This window comes from Lissotriton vulgaris, chromosome 1_2, assembly GCF_964263255.1.
Source record: "Lissotriton vulgaris chromosome 1_2, aLisVul1.2, whole genome shotgun sequence".
NCBI classification, from domain to species: Eukaryota; Metazoa; Chordata; class Amphibia; order Caudata; family Salamandridae; genus Lissotriton; species Lissotriton vulgaris.
In genome coordinates, this window is record NC_141686.1 from 101,077,114 (window position 1) to 101,093,964 (window position 16,851).

The following is a 16,851-nucleotide window of genomic DNA, read 5'->3' on the forward strand; positions in this document are numbered from 1 at the left end:
AGAAAAGCAGCTAGGGTCACAATGATGGAAGACATCTGCAACATTGGAAGTTATAAAGTGGTATGGAGTGGGAGGGCTAGAAGAGTTATTGTAAAGAATGAATATGCGTCATTCTGTTCTCTAGCCTCAACAGCTTCAAGAGAGGAATTCTTGCTGGCCAAGAAGACCAATTTCAGTTCAGCTTGAGCAGGTGAAAGCTTGCCTGATTCTGCAAAAGGATGAGATTACGCTTTTTTGTTAGAAGTGGTCGCGGGCTACTGCATACTAAGAACCCGCTTATTGAGGTCCAGTTGGATTACTCGATCTTCTCCCACCTCAAAATCAGCTGCTAATTCAGTATTCTATACCAATGAGCTATTTTTGTCCTCCATGCCCCCTCCAGCGAATGGGTCCCACTGACTGACAAAAGTGATTCAAACAGATTTGTATACCTTTTCATAGGAGACTTCATGACGTATTTTATACTGTGCCAATGCAAGGTAGAATGAGTAATGATCTGGACAGCCCCATACTGGAGAACTGCAGCGCCTGTCAACCTGATCCCTTCTGCTGGGATTGTTAAACAACATCAAGATTTAAAAGTATTAAACCGCAAGAGTAGGCTGGAGTAAGGCCGAAGGCTCCAATGTTTGGGAGTTACACAGTTTTCAGTCTTTTCATGTTTCACTCAAAGAGCGAAGGGCCCTCTTATTTCTCCTTCTCATTCATATATGGAATTGAATGAGAGGTAACCAAAAAATGAATTAGAGCTGGACGTAGGAATGCAGCAGAAGACCCAGCAAACTCATTTCAAAGTTGCTCTTCTAAGGATACTTTTGTACTTGACAGATCAATTTAATCCTACAGGTGCTCTAAAATGAAGAACGCATTTCAGTCATCCTTGCAGAAAATCACACAGCCATCTATTCTAGGCTGCACAGAGTTTTCAGTCCCCTCCACCTGCTAGATTGTTGTTGCAATATGTCGCAATTCTAGAGAATTGTCTGCTATGCTAGAATGCCCGACCCAGTTCAAATGTTCATTGTACTTCCTGCAAAAATATCAAAAGAAAAACAAAGATTTGGTTTTGGAAAAATAATTCATTACCATCTTGTAAAAATCAAAACGTTCACATTTGAGTCAAAAAAAGAGAGGCTAGGTCTCACTATTTTGCTCAAGCTGTGTTACACCTACTGCTCTCAGGTGCTGTCCTGCTACCGATGGGCATGGAAGCTTTGGCCTGCTCTGTTTCCAGCCTGGGTCGGTGCACCTCTCATTACACAACCTGAAATTCTAGAGCTCCCTCTAGAACACCATATTGATACCCAACGTAGCATGGACACCTGATCAACACAGCTGAGTGCAGCCCAGAACCCCTGAGCTCACGCAATCCACAAGCCTCAGCCTCCCAAGTAGCTAGGACAACAGGCACATGCCACCATGCCCGGCAAATACAGCACATGTCCTAATGATGAAATGCATTGCTTAAGTAAGGATAATGATAAAGTACGGTGTAATGAATTGATGGTATGCCAACCGTATTTCAAGAAAATCTATTTCACTATCCTTCAAAGAAAGGAAAATAATGTCTTATCAAGAAGCAGTGTGAATATGGGAAGGGCCTTTAAAAAGATGTGGAGTTTCCTAAAGGAAAAGAAGAGGGTTGAACTGACTTAAGGGAGAGAGGAAGTAGGGTCAGAAAGTTTGTGAAGGGGATGTGAATACAATATAGATACTAGTATTTAGAGAGTGAGAGATAGGTAGAGGGAGAGAGGAGAAAGAAAGTGAGAGAGAAGAGCCAATTTAGGGCTGAGTTTCTCATTATCTGCCAGTGACTCCCTGAAGAACCTTACAGGCACAATTCAGGCTCTCCTGTAGCCATCCATCCCTTCTTGTTATGCCGAGCCAGCCAATGTTGAGAAAAGCAGCAAGGGTCACAATGATGGAAGACATCTGCAACATTGGAAGTTATAAAGTGGTATGGAGTGGGAGGGCTAGAAGAGTTATTGTAAAGAATGAATATGCGTCATTCTGTTCTCTAGCCTCAACAGCTTCAAGAGAGGAATTCTTGCTGGCCAAGAAGACCAATTTCAGTTCAGCTTGAGCAGGTGAAAGCTTGCCTGATTGTGCAAAAGGATGAGATTACGCTTTTGGGTTAGAAGTGGTCGGGGGCTACTACATACTAAGAAACCGTTTATTGAGGTCCGGTTGGATTACTCGATCTTCTCCCACCTCAAAATCAGCCGCTAATTCAGTGTTCTATACCAATGAGCTATTTTTGTCCTCCCTGCCCCTTCCAGCGAATGGGTCCCCCTGACTAACAAAAGTGATTGAAACAGATTTGTATACCTTTTCATAGGAGAATTCATGACGTATTTTATACTGTGCCAATGCAAGGTAGATTGAGTAATGATCTGGACAGCCCCATACTGGAGAACTGCAGCGCCTGTCAACCTGATCCCTTCTGCTGGTATTGTTAAACAATATCAAGATTTAAAAGAATTAAACCGCAAGAGTTGGCTGGAGTAAGGCCGAAGGCTCCAATGTTTGGGAGTTGCACAGTTCTCAGTCTTTTCATGTTTCTCTCAAAGAGCAAAGGGCCCTCTTATTTCTCCTTCTCATTCATATATGGAATTGAATGAGGGCTAATCAAAAAATGAATTAGAGCTGGACGTAGGAATGCAGCAGAAGACCCAGCAAACGCATTTCAAAGTTGCTCTTCTAAGGATACTTTTGTAATTGACAGATCAATTTAATCCTACAGGTGCTCTAAAATGAAGAATGCATTTCAGTCATCCTTGCAGAAAATCACACAGCCATCTATTCTAGGCTGCACAGAGTTTTCAGTGTTCTTAACCTGCTAGCTTGTTGTTGCAATATGTCTCAATTCTGGAGAATTGTCTGCTATGCTAGAATGCCCGGCCCAGTTCAAATGTTCATTGTACTTCCTGCAAAAATATCAAAAGAAAAACAAAGATTTGGTTTTGGAAAAATAATTCATTACCATCTTGTAAAAATCAAAACGTTCACATTTGAGCCAAAAAAAGAGAGGCTAGGTCTCACTATTTTGCTCAGGCTGTTTTACACCTACTGCTCTCAGGTGCTGTCCTGCTACCGATGGGCATGGAAGCTTTGGCCTGCTCTGTTTCCAGCCTGGGTCGGTGCACCTCTCATTACACAACCTGAAATTCTAGAGCTCCCTCTAGAACACCATATTGATACCCAATGTAGCATGGACTCCTGATCAACACAGCTGAGTGCAGCCCAGAACCCCTGAGCTCAAGCAATCCACAAGCCACAGCCTCCCAAGTAGCTAGGACAACAGGCACATGCCACCATGCCCGGCAAATACAGCACATGTCCTAATGATGAAATGCATTGCTTAAGTAAGGATAATGATAAAGTACGGTGTAATGAATTGATGGTATGCCAACCGTATTTCAAGAAAATCTATTTCACTATCCTTCAAAGAAAGGAAAATAATGTCTTATCAAGAAGCAGTGTGAATATGGGAAGGGCCTTTAAAAAGATGTGGAGTTTCCTAAAGGAAAAGAAGAGGGTTGAACTGATTTAAGGGAGAGAGGAAGTAGGGTCAGAAAGTTTGTGAAGGGGATGTGAATACAATATAGATACTAGTATTTAGAGAGTGAGAGATAGGTAGAGGGAGAGGGGAGAAAGAAAGTGAGAGAGAAGAGCCAATTTAGGGCTGAGTTTCTCATTATCTGCCAGTGACTCCCTGAAGAACCTTACAGGCACAATTCAGGCTCTCCTGTAGCCATCCATCCCTTCTTGTTATGCCGAGCCAGCCAATGTTGAGAAAAGCAGCAAGGGTCACAATGATGGAAGACATCTGCAACATTGGAAGTTATAAAGTGGTATGGAGTGGGAGGGCTGGAAGAGTTATTGTAAAGAATGAATATGTGTCATTCTGTTCTCTAGCCTCAACAGCTTCAAGAGAGGAACTCTTGCTGGCCAAGAAGACCAATGTCAGTTCAGTTTGAGCAGGTGAAAGCTTGCCTGATTCTGCAAAAGGATGAGATTACGCTTTTTTGTTAGAAGTGGTCGCGGGCTACTGCATAATAAGAAACCGATTATTGAGGTCCAGTTGGATTACTCGATCTTCTCCCACCTCAAAATCTGCTGCTAATTCAGTGTTCTATACTAATGAGCTATTTTTGTCCTCCCTGCCCCTTCCAGCGAATGGGTCTCCCTGACTAACAAAAGTGATTCAAACAGATTTGTATACCTTTTCATAGGAGACTTCATGACGTATTTTATACTGTACCAATGCAAGGTAGATTGAGTAATGATCTGGACAGCCCCATACTGGAGAACTGCAGCGCCTGTCAACCTGATCCCTTCTGCTGGGATTGTTAAACAACATCAAGATTTAAAAGTATTAAACCGCAAGAGTTGGCTGGAGTAAGGCCGAAGGCTCCAATGTTTGGGAGTTGCACAGTTCTCAGTCTTTTCATGTTTCTCTCAAAGAGCGAAGGGCCCTCTTATTTCTCCTTCTCATTCATATATGGAATTGAATGAGGGCTAATCAAAAAATGAATTAGAGCTGGACGTAGGAATGCAGCAGAAGACCCAGCAAACGCATTTCAAAGTTGCTCTTCTAAGGATACTTTTGTACTTGACAGATCAATTTAATCCTGCAGGTGCTCTAAAATGAAGAATGCATTTCAGTCATCCTTGCAGAAAATCACACAGCCATCTATTCTAGGCTGCACAGAGTTTTCCGTCCTCTCCACCTGCTAGCTTGTTGTTGCAATATGTTGCAATTCTGGAGAATTGTCTGCTGTGCTAGAATGCCCGGCCCAGTTCAAATGTTCATTGTACTTCCTGCAAAAATATCAAAAGAAAAACAAAGATTTGGTTTTGGAAAAATAATTCATTACCATCTTGTAAAAATCAAAACGTTCACATTTGAGTCAAAAAAAGAGAGGCTAGGTCTCACTATTTTGCTCAGGCTGTGTTACACCTACTCCTCTCAGGTGCTGTCCTGCTACCGATGGGCATGGAAGCTTTGGCCTGCTCTGTTTCCAGCCTGGGTCGGTGCACCTCTCATTACACAACCTGAAATTCTAGAGCTCCCTCTAGAACACCATATTGATACCCAACGTAGCATGGACACCTGATCAACACAGCTGAGTGCAGCCCAGAACCCCTGAGCTCACGCAATCCACAAGCCTCAGCCTCTCAAGTAGCTAGGACAACAGGCACATGCCACCATGCCCGGCAAATACAGCACATGTCCTAATGATGAAATGCATTGCTTAAGTAAGGATAATGATAAAGTACGGTGTAATGAATTGATGGTATGCCAACCGTATTTCAAGAAAATCTATTTCACTATCCTTCAAAGAAAGGAAAATAATGTCTTATCAAGAAGCAGTGTGAATATGGGAAGGGCCTTTAAAAAGATGTGGAGTTTCCTAAAGGAAAAGAAGAGGGTTGAACTGATTTAAGGGAGAGAGGAAGTAGGGTCAGAAAGTTTGTGAAGGGGATGTGAATACAATATAGATACTAGTATTTAGGGAGTGAGAGATAGGTAGAGGGAGAGAGGAGAAAGAAAGTGAGGGAGAAGAGCCAACTTAGGGCTGAGTTTCTCATTATCTGCCAGTGACTCCCTGAAGAACCTTACAGGCACAATTCAGGCTCTCCTGTAGCCATCCATCCCTTCTTGTTATGCCGAGCCAGCCAATGTTGAGAAAAGCAGCAAGGGTCACAATGATGGAAGACATCTGCAACATTGGAAGTTATAAAGTGGTATGGAGTGGGAGGGCTAGAAGAGGTATTATAAAGAATGAATACGCATCATTCTGTTCTCTAGCCTCAACAGCTTCAAGAGAGGAATTCTTGCTGGCCAAGAAGACCAATTTCAGTTCAGCTTGAGCAGGTGAAAGCTTGCCTGATTCTGCAAAAGGATGAGATTACGCTTTTTTGTTAGAAGTGGTCGCGGGCTACTGCATACTAAGAACCCGCTTATTGAGGTCCAGTTGGATTACTCGATCTTCTCCCACCTCAAAATCAGCTGCTAATTCAGTATTCTATACCAATGAGCTATTTTTGTCCTCCATGCCCCCTCCAGCGAATGGGTCCCACTGACTGACAAAAGTGATTCAAACAGATTTGTATACCTTTTCATAGGAGACTTCATGACGTATTTTATACTGTGCCAATGCAAGGTAGAATGAGTAATGATCTGGACAGCCCCATACTGGAGAACTGCAGCGCCTGTCAACCTGATCCCTTCTGCTGGGATTGTTAAACAACATCAAGATTTAAAAGTATTAAACCGCAAGAGTAGGCTGGAGTAAGGCCGAAGGCTCCAATGTTTGGGAGTTACACAGTTTTCAGTCTTTTCATGTTTCACTCAAAGAGCGAAGGGCCCTCTTATTTCTCCTTCTCATTCATTTATGGAATTGAATGAGAGGTAACCAAAAAATGAATTAGAGCTGGACGTAGGAATGCAGCAGAAGACCCAGCAAATGCATTTCAAAGTTGCTCTTCTAAGGATACTTTTGTACTTGACAGATCAATTTAATCCTACAGGTGCTCTAAAATGAAGAACGCATTTCAGTCATCCTTGCAGAAAATCACACAGCCATCTATTCTAGGCTGCACAGAGTTTTCAGTCCCCTCCACCTGCTAGATTGTTGTTGCAATATGTCGCAATTCTGGAGAATTGTCTGCTATGCTAGAATGCCCGACCCAGTTCAAATGTTCATTGTACTTCCTGCAAAAATATCAAAAGAAAAACAAAGATTTGGTTTTGGAAAAATAATTCATTACCATCTTGTAAAAATCAAAACGTTCACATTTGAGTCAAAAAAAGAGAGGCTAGGTCTCACTATTTTGCTCAAGCTGTGTTACACCTACTGCTCTCAGGTGCTGTCCTGCTACGGATGGGCATGGAAGCTTTGGCCTGCTCTGTTTCCAGCCTGGGTCGGTGCACCTCTCATTACACAACCTGAAATTCTAGAGCTCCCTCTAGAACACCATATTGATACCCAACGTAGCATGGACACCTGATCAACACAGCTGAGTGCAGCCCAGAACCCCTGAGCTCACGCAATCCACAAGCCTCAGCCTCCCAAGTAGCTAGGACAACAGGCACATGCCACCATGCCCGGCAAATACAGCACATGTCCTAATGATGAAATGCATTGCTTAAGTAAGGATAATGATAAAGTACGGTGTAATGAATTGATGGTATGCCAACCGTATTTCAAGAAAATCTATTTCACTATCCTTCAAAGAAAGGAAAATAATGTCTTATCAAGAAGCAGTGTGAATATGGGAAGGGCCTTTAAAAAGATGTGGAGTTTCCTAAAGGAAAAGAAGAGGGTTGAACTGACTTAAGGGAGAGAGGAAGTAGGGTCAGAAAGTTTGTGAAGGGGATGTGAATACAATATAGATACTAGTATTTAGAGAGTGAGAGATAGGTAGAGGGAGAGAGGAGAAAGAAAGTGAGAGAGAAGAGCCAATTTAGGGCTGAGTTTCTCATTATCTGCCAGTGACTCCCTGAAGAACCTTACAGGCACAATTCAGGCTCTCCTGTAGCCATCCATCCCTTCTTGTTATGCCGAGCCAGCCAATGTTGAGAAAAGCAGCAAGGGTCACAATGATGGAAGACATCTGCAACATTGGAAGTTATAAAGTGGTATGGAGTGGGAGGGCTAGAAGAGTTATTGTAAAGAATGAATATGCGTCATTCTGTTCTCTAGCCTCAACAGCTTCAAGAGAGGAATTCTTGCTGGCCAAGAAGACCAATTTCAGTTCAGCTTGAGCAGGTGAAAGCTTGCCTGATTCTGCAAAAGGATGAGATTACGCTTTTTTGTTAGAAGTGGTCGCGGGCTACTGCATACTAAGAACCCGCTTATTGAGGTCCAGTTGGATTACTCGATCTTCTCCCACCTCAAAATCAGCTGCTAATTCAGTATTCTATACCAATGAGCTATTTTTGTCCTCCATGCCCCCTCCAGCGAATGGGTCCCACTGACTGACAAAAGTGATTCAAACAGATTTGTATACCTTTTCATAGGAGACTTCATGACGTATTTTATACTGTGCCAATGCAAGGTAGAATGAGTAATGATCTGGACAGCCCCATACTGGAGAACTGCAGCGCCTGTCAACCTGATCCCTTCTGCTGGGATTGTTAAACAACATCAAGATTTAAAAGTATTAAACCGCAAGAGTAGGCTGGAGTAAGGCCGAAGGCTCCAATGTTTGGGAGTTACACAGTTTTCAGTCTTTTCATGTTTCACTCAAAGAGCGAAGGGCCCTCTTATTTCTCCTTCTCATTCATATATGGAATTGAATGAGAGGTAACCAAAAAATGAATTAGAGCTGGACGTAGGAATGCAGCAGAAGACCCAGCAAACTCATTTCAAAGTTGCTCTTCTAAGGATACTTTTGTACTTGACAGATCAATTTAATCCTACAGGTGCTCTAAAATGAAGAACGCATTTCAGTCATCCTTGCAGAAAATCACACAGCCATCTATTCTAGGCTGCACAGAGTTTTCAGTCCCCTCCACCTGCTAGATTGTTGTTGCAATATGTCGCAATTCTAGAGAATTGTCTGCTATGCTAGAATGCCCGACCCAGTTCAAATGTTCATTGTACTTCCTGCAAAAATATCAAAAGAAAAACAAAGATTTGGTTTTGGAAAAATAATTCATTACCATCTTGTAAAAATCAAAACGTTCACATTTGAGTCAAAAAAAGAGAGGCTAGGTCTCACTATTTTGCTCAAGCTGTGTTACACCTACTGCTCTCAGGTGCTGTCCTGCTACCGATGGGCATGGAAGCTTTGGCCTGCTCTGTTTCCAGCCTGGGTCGGTGCACCTCTCATTACACAACCTGAAATTCTAGAGCTCCCTCTAGAACACCATATTGATACCCAACGTAGCATGGACACCTGATCAACACAGCTGAGTGCAGCCCAGAACCCCTGAGCTCACGCAATCCACAAGCCTCAGCCTCCCAAGTAGCTAGGACAACAGGCACATGCCACCATGCCCGGCAAATACAGCACATGTCCTAATGATGAAATGCATTGCTTAAGTAAGGATAATGATAAAGTACGGTGTAATGAATTGATGGTATGCCAACCGTATTTCAAGAAAATCTATTTCACTATCCTTCAAAGAAAGGAAAATAATGTCTTATCAAGAAGCAGTGTGAATATGGGAAGGGCCTTTAAAAAGATGTGGAGTTTCCTAAAGGAAAAGAAGAGGGTTGAACTGACTTAAGGGAGAGAGGAAGTAGGGTCAGAAAGTTTGTGAAGGGGATGTGAATACAATATAGATACTAGTATTTAGAGAGTGAGAGATAGGTAGAGGGAGAGAGGAGAAAGAAAGTGAGAGAGAAGAGCCAATTTAGGGCTGAGTTTCTCATTATCTGCCAGTGACTCCCTGAAGAACCTTACAGGCACAATTCAGGCTCTCCTGTAGCCATCCATCCCTTCTTGTTATGCCGAGCCAGCCAATGTTGAGAAAAGCAGCAAGGGTCACAATGATGGAAGACATCTGCAACATTGGAAGTTATAAAGTGGTATGGAGTGGGAGGGCTAGAAGAGTTATTGTAAAGAATGAATATGCGTCATTCTGTTCTCTAGCCTCAACAGCTTCAAGAGAGGAATTCTTGCTGGCCAAGAAGACCAATTTCAGTTCAGCTTGAGCAGGTGAAAGCTTGCCTGATTGTGCAAAAGGATGAGATTACGCTTTTGGGTTAGAAGTGGTCGGGGGCTACTACATACTAAGAAACCGTTTATTGAGGTCCGGTTGGATTACTCGATCTTCTCCCACCTCAAAATCAGCCGCTAATTCAGTGTTCTATACCAATGAGCTATTTTTGTCCTCCCTGCCCCTTCCAGCGAATGGGTCCCCCTGACTAACAAAAGTGATTGAAACAGATTTGTATACCTTTTCATAGGAGAATTCATGACGTATTTTATACTGTGCCAATGCAAGGTAGATTGAGTAATGATCTGGACAGCCCCATACTGGAGAACTGCAGCGCCTGTCAACCTGATCCCTTCTGCTGGTATTGTTAAACAATATCAAGATTTAAAAGAATTAAACCGCAAGAGTTGGCTGGAGTAAGGCCGAAGGCTCCAATGTTTGGGAGTTGCACAGTTCTCAGTCTTTTCATGTTTCTCTCAAAGAGCAAAGGGCCCTCTTATTTCTCCTTCTCATTCATATATGGAATTGAATGAGGGCTAATCAAAAAATGAATTAGAGCTGGACGTAGGAATGCAGCAGAAGACCCAGCAAACGCATTTCAAAGTTGCTCTTCTAAGGATACTTTTGTAATTGACAGATCAATTTAATCCTACAGGTGCTCTAAAATGAAGAATGCATTTCAGTCATCCTTGCAGAAAATCACACAGCCATCTATTCTAGGCTGCACAGAGTTTTCAGTGTTCTTAACCTGCTAGCTTGTTGTTGCAATATGTCTCAATTCTGGAGAATTGTCTGCTATGCTAGAATGCCCGGCCCAGTTCAAATGTTCATTGTACTTCCTGCAAAAATATCAAAAGAAAAACAAAGATTTGGTTTTGGAAAAATAATTCATTACCATCTTGTAAAAATCAAAACGTTCACATTTGAGCCAAAAAAAGAGAGGCTAGGTCTCACTATTTTGCTCAGGCTGTTTTACACCTACTGCTCTCAGGTGCTGTCCTGCTACCGATGGGCATGGAAGCTTTGGCCTGCTCTGTTTCCAGCCTGGGTCGGTGCACCTCTCATTACACAACCTGAAATTCTAGAGCTCCCTCTAGAACACCATATTGATACCCAATGTAGCATGGACTCCTGATCAACACAGCTGAGTGCAGCCCAGAACCCCTGAGCTCAAGCAATCCACAAGCCACAGCCTCCCAAGTAGCTAGGACAACAGGCACATGCCACCATGCCCGGCAAATACAGCACATGTCCTAATGATGAAATGCATTGCTTAAGTAAGGATAATGATAAAGTACGGTGTAATGAATTGATGGTATGCCAACCGTATTTCAAGAAAATCTATTTCACTATCCTTCAAAGAAAGGAAAATAATGTCTTATCAAGAAGCAGTGTGAATATGGGAAGGGCCTTTAAAAAGATGTGGAGTTTCCTAAAGGAAAAGAAGAGGGTTGAACTGATTTAAGGGAGAGAGGAAGTAGGGTCAGAAAGTTTGTGAAGGGGATGTGAATACAATATAGATACTAGTATTTAGAGAGTGAGAGATAGGTAGAGGGAGAGGGGAGAAAGAAAGTGAGAGAGAAGAGCCAATTTAGGGCTGAGTTTCTCATTATCTGCCAGTGACTCCCTGAAGAACCTTACAGGCACAATTCAGGCTCTCCTGTAGCCATCCATCCCTTCTTGTTATGCCGAGCCAGCCAATGTTGAGAAAAGCAGCAAGGGTCACAATGATGGAAGACATCTGCAACATTGGAAGTTATAAAGTGGTATGGAGTGGGAGGGCTGGAAGAGTTATTGTAAAGAATGAATATGTGTCATTCTGTTCTCTAGCCTCAACAGCTTCAAGAGAGGAACTCTTGCTGGCCAAGAAGACCAATGTCAGTTCAGTTTGAGCAGGTGAAAGCTTGCCTGATTCTGCAAAAGGATGAGATTACGCTTTTTTGTTAGAAGTGGTCGCGGGCTACTGCATAATAAGAAACCGATTATTGAGGTCCAGTTGGATTACTCGATCTTCTCCCACCTCAAAATCTGCTGCTAATTCAGTGTTCTATACTAATGAGCTATTTTTGTCCTCCCTGCCCCTTCCAGCGAATGGGTCTCCCTGACTAACAAAAGTGATTCAAACAGATTTGTATACCTTTTCATAGGAGACTTCATGACGTATTTTATACTGTACCAATGCAAGGTAGATTGAGTAATGATCTGGACAGCCCCATACTGGAGAACTGCAGCGCCTGTCAACCTGATCCCTTCTGCTGGGATTGTTAAACAACATCAAGATTTAAAAGTATTAAACCGCAAGAGTTGGCTGGAGTAAGGCCGAAGGCTCCAATGTTTGGGAGTTGCACAGTTCTCAGTCTTTTCATGTTTCTCTCAAAGAGCGAAGGGCCCTCTTATTTCTCCTTCTCATTCATATATGGAATTGAATGAGGGCTAATCAAAAAATGAATTAGAGCTGGACGTAGGAATGCAGCAGAAGACCCAGCAAACGCATTTCAAAGTTGCTCTTCTAAGGATACTTTTGTACTTGACAGATCAATTTAATCCTGCAGGTGCTCTAAAATGAAGAATGCATTTCAGTCATCCTTGCAGAAAATCACACAGCCATCTATTCTAGGCTGCACAGAGTTTTCCGTCCTCTCCACCTGCTAGCTTGTTGTTGCAATATGTTGCAATTCTGGAGAATTGTCTGCTGTGCTAGAATGCCCGGCCCAGTTCAAATGTTCATTGTACTTCCTGCAAAAATATCAAAAGAAAAACAAAGATTTGGTTTTGGAAAAATAATTCATTACCATCTTGTAAAAATCAAAACGTTCACATTTGAGTCAAAAAAAGAGAGGCTAGGTCTCACTATTTTGCTCAGGCTGTGTTACACCTACTCCTCTCAGGTGCTGTCCTGCTACCGATGGGCATGGAAGCTTTGGCCTGCTCTGTTTCCAGCCTGGGTCGGTGCACCTATCATTACACAACCTGAAATTCTAGAGCTCCCTCTAGAACACCATATTGATACCCAACGTAGCGTGGACACCTGATCAACACAGCTGAGTGCAGCCCAGACCCCTGAGCTCAAGCAATCCACAAGCCTCAGCCTCCCAAGTAGCTAGGACAACAGGCACAAGCCACCAGGCCCGGCAAACACAGCACATGTCCTAATGATGAAATGCATTGCTTAAGTAAGGATAATGATAAAGTACGGTGTAATGAATTGATGGTATGCCAACCGTATTTCAAGAAAATCTATTTCACTATCCTTCAAAGAAAGGAAAATAATGTCTTATCAAGAAGCAGTGTGAATATGGGAAGGGCCTTTAAAAAAGATGTGGAGTTTCCTAAAGGAAAAGAAGAGGGTTGAACTGATTTAAGGGAGAGAGGAAGTAGGGTCAGAAAGTTTGTGAAGGGGATGTGAATACAATATAGATACTAGTATTTAGAGAGTGAGAGATAGGTAGAGGGAGAAAGGAGAAAGAAAGTGAGAGAGAAGAGCCAACTTAGGGCTGAGTTTCTCATTATCTGCCAGTGACTCCCTGTAGAACCCTACAGGCACAATTCAGGCTCTCCTGTAGCCATCCATCCCTACTTGTTATGCTGAGCCAGCCAATGTTGAGAAAAGCAGCAAGGGTCACAATGATGGAAGACATCTGCCACATTGGAAGTTATAAAGTGGTATGGAGTGGGAGGGCTAAAAGAGTTATTATAAAGAATGAATATGCGTCATTCTGTTCTCTAGCCTCATCAGCTTCAAGAGAGGAACTCTTGCTGGCCAAGAAGACCAATGTCAGTTCAGCTTGAGCAGGTGAAAGCTTGCCTGATTCTGCAAAAGGATGAGATTATGCTTTTGGGTTAGAAGTGGTTGCGGGCTACTGCATACTAAGAAACCGTTTATTGAGGTCCGGTTGGATTACTCGATCTTCTCCCACCTCAAAATCAGCTGCTAATTCAGTGTTTTATACCAATGAGCTATTTTTGTCCTCCCTACCCCTTCCAGCGAATGGGTCCCCCTGACTAACAAAAGTGATTCAAACAGATTTGTATACCTTTTCATAGGAGACTTCATGACGTATTTTATACTGTGCCAATACAAGGTAGATTGAGTAATGATCTGGACAGCCCCATACTGGAGAACTGCAGCACCTGTCAACCTGATCCCTTATGCTGGAATTGTTAAACAACATCAAGATTTAAAAGAATTAAACCGCAAGAGTTGGCTGGAGTAAGGCCGAAGGCTCCAATGTTTGGGAGTTGCACAGTTCTCAGTCTTTTCATGTTTCTCTCAAAGAGCAAAGGGCCCTCTTATTTCTCCTTCTCATTCATATATGGAATTGAATGAGGGCTAATCAAAAAATGAATTAGAGCTGGACGTAGGAATGCAGCAGAAGACCCAGCAAATGCATTTCAAAGTTGCTCTTCTAAGGATACTTTTGTACTTGACAGATCAATTTAATCCTACAGGTGCTCTAAAATGAAGAATGCATTTCAGTCATCCTTGCAGAAAATCACACAGCCATCTATTCTAGGCTGCACAGATTTTTTAGTCCTCTCCACCTGCTAGCTTGTTGTTGCAATATGTCGCAATTCTGGAGAATTGTCTGCTATGCTAGAATGCCCGGCCCAGTTCAAATGTTCATTGTACTTCCGGCAAAAATATCAAAAGAAAAACAAAGATTTGGTTTTGGAAAAATAATTCATTACCATCTTGTAAAAATCAAAACGTTCACATTTGAGTCAAAAAAAGAGAGGCTAGGTCTCACTATTTTGCTCAAGCTGTGTTACACCTACTGCTCTCAGGTGCTGTCCTGCTACCGATGGGCATGGAAGCTTTGGCCTGCTCTGTTTCCAGCCTGGGTCAGTGCACCTCTCATTACACAATCTGAAAATCTAGAGCTCCCTCTAGAACATCATATTGATAACCAACGTAGCATGGACACGTGATCAACACAGCTGAGTGCAGCCCAGAACCCCTGAGCTCACGCAATCCACAAGCCTCAGCCTCCCAAGTAGCTAGGACAACAGGCACACGCCACCATGCCCGGCAAACACAACACATGTCCTAATGATGAAATGCATTGCTTAAGTAAGGATAATGATAAAGTACGGTGTAATGAATTGATGGTATGCCAACCGTATTTCAAGAAAATCTATTTCACTATCCTTCAAAGAAAGGAAAATAATGTCTTATCAAGAAGCAGTGTGAATATGGGAAGGGCCTTTAAAAAAGATGTGGAGTTTCCTAAAGGAAAAGAAGAGGGTTGAACTGATTTAAGGGAGAGAGGAAGTATGGTCAGAAAGTTTGTGAAGGGGATGTGAATACAATATAGATACTAGTATTTAGAGAGTGAGAGATAGGTAGAGGGAGAGAGGAGAAAGAAAGTGAGAGAGAAGAGCCAACTTAGGGCTGAGTTTCTCATTATCTGCCAGTGACACCCTGAAGAACCTTACAGGCACAATTCAGGCTGTCCTGTAGCCATCCATCCCTTCTTTTTATGCCGGGCCAGCCAATGTTGAGAAAAGCAGCAAGGGTCACAATGATGGAAGACATCGGCAACATTGGAAGTTATAAAGTGGTATGGAGTGGGAGGGCTAGAAGAGGTATTATAAAGAATGAATACGCATCATTCTGTTCTCTAGCCTCAACAGCTTCAAGAGAGGAATTCTTGCTGGCCAAGAAGACCAATGTCAGTTCAGCTTGAGCAGGTGAAAGCTTGCCTGATTCTGCAAAAGGATGAGATTACGCTTTTTTGTTAGAAGTGGTCGCGGGCTACTGCATACTAAGAACCCGCTTATTGAGGTCCAGTTGGATTACTCGATCTTCTCCCACCTCAAAATCAGCTGCTAATTCAGTATTCTATACCAATGAGCTATTTTTGTCCTCCATGCCCCTTCCAGCGAATGGGTCCCACTGACTAACAAAAGTGATTCAAACAGATTTGTATACCTTTTCATAGGAGACTTCATGACGTATTTTATACTGTGCCAATGCAAGGTAGAATGAGTAATGATCTGGACAGCCCCATACTGGAGAACTGCAGCGCCTGTCAACCTGATCCCTTCTGCTGGGATTGTTAAACAACATCAAGATTTAAAAGTATTAAACCGCAAGAGTAGGCTGGAGTAAGGCCGAAGGCTCCAATGTTTGGGAGTTACACAGTTTTCAGTCTTTTCATGTTTCTCTCAAAGAGCGAAGGGCCCTCTTATTTCTCCTTCTCATTCATATATGGAATTGAATGAGAGCTAATCAAAACATGAATTAGAGCTGGAAGTAGGAATGCAGCAGAAGACCCAGCAAACTCATTTCAAAGTTGCTCTTCTAAGGATACTTTTGTACTTGACAGATCAATTTAATCCTACAGGTGCTCTAAAATGAAGAATGCATTTCAGTCATCCTTGCAGAAAATCACACAGCCATCTATTCTAGGCTGCACAGAGTTTTCAGTCCCCTCCACCTGCTAGATTGTTGTTGCAATATGTCGCAATTCTGGAGAATTGTCTGCTATGCTAGAATGCCCGGCCCAGTTCAAATGTTCATTGTACTTCCTGCAAAAATATCAAAAGAAAAACAAAGATTTGGTTTTGGAAAAATAATTCATTACCATCTTGTAAAAATCAAAACGTTCACATTTGAGTAAAAAAAGAGAGGCTAGGTCTCACTATTTTGCTCAAGCTGTGTTACACCTACTGCTCTCAGGTGCTGTCCTGCTACCGATGGGCATGGAAGCTTTGGCCTGCTCTGTTTCCAGCCTGGGTCGGTGCACCTCTCATTACACAACCTGAAATTCTAGAGCTCCCTCTAGAACACCATATTGATACCCAACGTAGCATGGACACCTGATCAACACAGCTGAGTGCAGCCCAGAACCCCTGAGCTCACGCAATCCACAAGCCTCAGCCTCCCAAGTAGCTAGGACAACAGGCACATGCCACCATGCCCGGCAAATACAGCACATGTCCTAATGATGAAATGCATTGCTTAAGTAAGGATAATGATAAAGTACGGTGTAATGAATTGATGGTATGCCAACCGTATTTCAAGAAAATCTATTTCACTATCCTTCAAAGAAAGGAAAATAATGTCTTATCAAGAAGCAGTGTGAATATGGGAAGGGCCTTTAAAAAGATGTGGAGTTTCCTAAAGGAAAAGAAGAGGGTTGAACTGATTTAAGGGAGAGAGGAAGTAGGGT

At 42.6% G+C, this 16,851-nt stretch overlaps 9 non-coding genes across 9 annotated transcripts; all 9 read right to left on the reverse strand.

Annotated features, from left to right (window-relative positions):
* Nucleotides 1–1,128: 1,128 nt before the first annotated feature.
* Nucleotides 1,129–1,428, reverse strand: LOC147734417 (signal recognition particle RNA). The gene has a single exon (XR_015308208.1).
* Nucleotides 1,429–3,025: 1,597 nt separating this feature from the next.
* On the reverse strand, nt 3,026–3,325 carry LOC147734418 (signal recognition particle RNA). The gene has a single exon (XR_015307734.1).
* Nucleotides 3,326–4,922: 1,597 nt separating this feature from the next.
* Nucleotides 4,923–5,222, reverse strand: LOC147734419 (signal recognition particle RNA). The gene has a single exon (XR_015307691.1).
* A 1,597-nt stretch (nt 5,223–6,819) lies between these two features.
* LOC147734420 (signal recognition particle RNA) lies at nt 6,820–7,119 on the reverse strand. Its single transcript, XR_015307663.1, has one exon.
* A 1,597-nt stretch (nt 7,120–8,716) lies between these two features.
* On the reverse strand, nt 8,717–9,016 carry LOC147734421 (signal recognition particle RNA). Its single transcript, XR_015308209.1, has one exon.
* Nucleotides 9,017–10,613: 1,597 nt separating this feature from the next.
* Nucleotides 10,614–10,913, reverse strand: LOC147734422 (signal recognition particle RNA). The gene has a single exon (XR_015307735.1).
* A 1,597-nt stretch (nt 10,914–12,510) lies between these two features.
* Nucleotides 12,511–12,809, reverse strand: LOC147734423 (signal recognition particle RNA). The gene has a single exon (XR_015307780.1).
* A 1,598-nt stretch (nt 12,810–14,407) lies between these two features.
* Nucleotides 14,408–14,707, reverse strand: LOC147734424 (signal recognition particle RNA). The gene has a single exon (XR_015307715.1).
* A 1,597-nt stretch (nt 14,708–16,304) lies between these two features.
* On the reverse strand, nt 16,305–16,604 carry LOC147734425 (signal recognition particle RNA). Its single transcript, XR_015308210.1, has one exon.
* Between the last annotated feature and the right edge of the window lie 247 nt (nt 16,605–16,851).